Here is a 3,112-nt window from a genome sequence, read left to right as displayed (position 1 = left end):
TGTAATTATTGTTTGGATAAACAGCCCCCTTTCTGTGCCTCTGAAAACCCCAGGTTCTTGTATTTAAGAGTGCTGCATTAATAGCAAAGTAGCTCCATCTTGTGGTTCTGTGTGACCATTTGAATCAACGCTGTGCTTCAGTACAGTGCAATAAAAATTATATCTTGGTCTATCAAACCAAATAGATTTGCTTATGTTTTTTCTTATTAACTTAAAATTCAGATCCTAAAATCACATACAGTTGAGCTGTTTCAGGTTTTGCTTCAATTAGAAGGGACACATACATTAATAGGAGCTAAATATAGTCACAGATAGCCCCCCAGGGCTGCACAAACAGGCTGTTAAAAGCTCATGCTGACATCTAGGGGTGTGCTGAGCTAATACTTCTGTTAAGATGTGTCAGACATATTCATTTGGAGGATGGTTCAAAATAGCTGAAGATGTTATTACACCAAGACAGTAACTTTTCTGATCATATTATAATGATGGACACAACCTGTGCCAATAAAAAACTTAAAATACGATAAAATCAAACACAAAACAACAGAAAAAAAATCTCCATCAGATTAGAAGTACATGAATGAGTTTAAATAAAACAGAATATATAGTAGATGTTTCTCTGTTAAACAGGTGTTTCATTCTACACGATTATTGCAGTTATGAAAGACTTCTTGTGTCTGTTCTTGTGGCAATGGAGCTGAATCATCCTGTTAGAATTAGTCCTAATTGTTATTATCCCACATATAACAACACAGAGCAGCCACGCCTTCAAATGCACTGAAGAAATGGTTTTTAGAGGTAAAAAGTACTAATGTTTACCATCTCTGCAGAGTTAATGCTGATGTAGAAGGGAGCCAGGTCTGCACTTATCAAACATTAAACAGAACGCAAGGATTATTTCTGAAGTTGAAGGTGATTTCTTTAGTTTTGAGTGTGTTCAGTGGGCTGTTTTCTCAACTCTAAGCTGACAATTTCGGGTCCAAACACTGTAGTATCCTGACCACATTTGATTATGGTATTGTTGGGGTGGGCAGCACTATACAGGAAGTGTTTTGAGGAAGACAGAAATCAGTTCAGTAGTGAGAATAAGCAAAATTATATTCACAAACAACAAAAAAATAAATAAATAAGTAGAGCATAAGAAACACTATTTCCACACTTTTCCAGTTTTGTGAGAGTTTGGACCACTTGAGTGTTCATAATTAGTAAGACTTTGACTTTTTGACATGGTTTCTTTCTTTCATTTTCATTTCAAAGGTGTGTTTGAGGGTTAATTCTTGCTTTTGGGGTTAAAGTTAGCAAACTAGGTTTGTGTTAGAGTTATGGTAAGGGCCTGTTGTAGAGTATAGGAGAGCCTGGTTTCATGGCAACACATGAAATGGTCTTTTTTTTTTTTTTTTTTGCCTGTCCCGTTTGGCTCTTTTGCCATCAGAATTGTTGTCTAAAGGCAAAGAAAGGTGCCCAACGGATTTACTTTACCAAATTGACCATCCCAGCCTTGCCGTAATGGTCCATTTGATTCACCTTTTATTGTTCATTTTATTTTCACTTACTGAATACGGGACAGACTTGACTGGGGGAAAGAAGGGGAGAAAGAAAGAGGGAAAGAGAAACAGCTGAGAAGAGGGACGGGGGAGAAGGGCAAAAGACAAAAACCAACAGAATGAGCAGAAAAAAAAGAAGGAGAAAAAATGCATATATCAATCACCTGGGTCACCTGCTGAGAAAGAAAAAAGAAAACAAGCAGAAGAGAACAAGAGTAATAGAATAAACAACATCACAATGATATATGGGAATATGACAGTAAATACTAAATATTAAACATTATTGTGCAGCACATAAGATCAACAGAACACAGTGTGCTTTGAGGTAGGAGCCAAAAAGGGTGTAGTTTGTGGGTGTGATCACCCGTGTGTACACCTGTGAGCATGGACGCGCTTGTTTTTTTAAAAGGTTCCTTCATGTAATGATCTGCTAGAGGGTGTGGGGGGGCCACAGCCCCGTCCTCCAGGGCATGAAGCAGGTATGGAGGAGATCAAAACTCCAGACATCCAGAGGCCCCCAGAACACAAGAGACCAAGGAAGACCAACAGAGGGGCAGCCGCGCCACTGTCCCAGAAAGAGCTGAGGAGAGTCCCAGATGAGGGCTCACTCAGCAGCCGCGGAGCAGAAGCCAGGGGGAGTTGCAATGACGCGCCCGTGAGCTCCGCCGGCAGCCAGCCGTGCCTGAGTGACCGAGCCCCAGGCCGAGAGGCCGGGGGCACCCCACCTCCGAAGTGGCCCGAGCGAGCCCCAGGCTCCAGGCCCCGATATGCGGCCGCCAAGGAGTGAGCCGGTGTGTACCTGGACGCCCATCCCCGGACACAAAGAACCACCAACGAACCGATGTCTGAGGGAGTCCGCCACTGGCAGGGGAAGTGGTGGTAGGGGGAGATAGGCCTCCAAACCTTGGAGGGCCTGAGATGTCCCCAGAGAGGTGGCGCCTGACACCCAACCTGACATATAGACACAGAAATACAGACACACACATATACAAACATCCATCCCACCCTCATGCTCTCATATGCACTCACTCCACACTCAACCAACGTGGAGACAGACATAAAGAGACGCTGTACACACGATCACACTCCCCAAGCGTACTCTACAAACCGGGTCTAGGTACCCTTGCCCCTGGAGGGGGGAACTGCACCCAGACCCAGGTGGTGTTACCCTTTTCCCTGCGGTGGGGGGAGGCAGACCGCCCCGACTCCGCAGCAGCAGGGAGGCCCCACCCTCCAGACCGCAGTTGGACGGCCAACTCCTCCTCCTAGCCCCCCCCGCTCCAGCAGGTCGCAGAGAATGGGGGTGAGAGAAGACTCCAAACCTCCCTCCACCCGCTCATTGTAGTGTTGATGCATGTGTGTTCTAAGGTGCATTTAAAACCCAGGAGGGCATGGAGCTACCTGCCAGAGAGCAGCAGGTAAGCGCATGGTCCCTCCTGCTAGCCCTCAATGTCTACGTGTATTTAAAATTGAGAGGTGGGCAACGACTTAAAATTGAGAGGTGGGCAACGACTGAGAGGTGGGCAACGACCGAGAGGTGGGCAACGACTAGAAATGGTCATTAAAAA

This window comes from Astatotilapia calliptera, chromosome 8, assembly GCF_900246225.1.
Source record: "Astatotilapia calliptera chromosome 8, fAstCal1.2, whole genome shotgun sequence".
Taxonomy (NCBI): Eukaryota; Metazoa; Chordata; class Actinopteri; order Cichliformes; family Cichlidae; genus Astatotilapia; species Astatotilapia calliptera.
The sequence above is the reverse complement of the archived record's forward strand: the minus strand, read 5'-3'. Positions refer to the sequence as shown.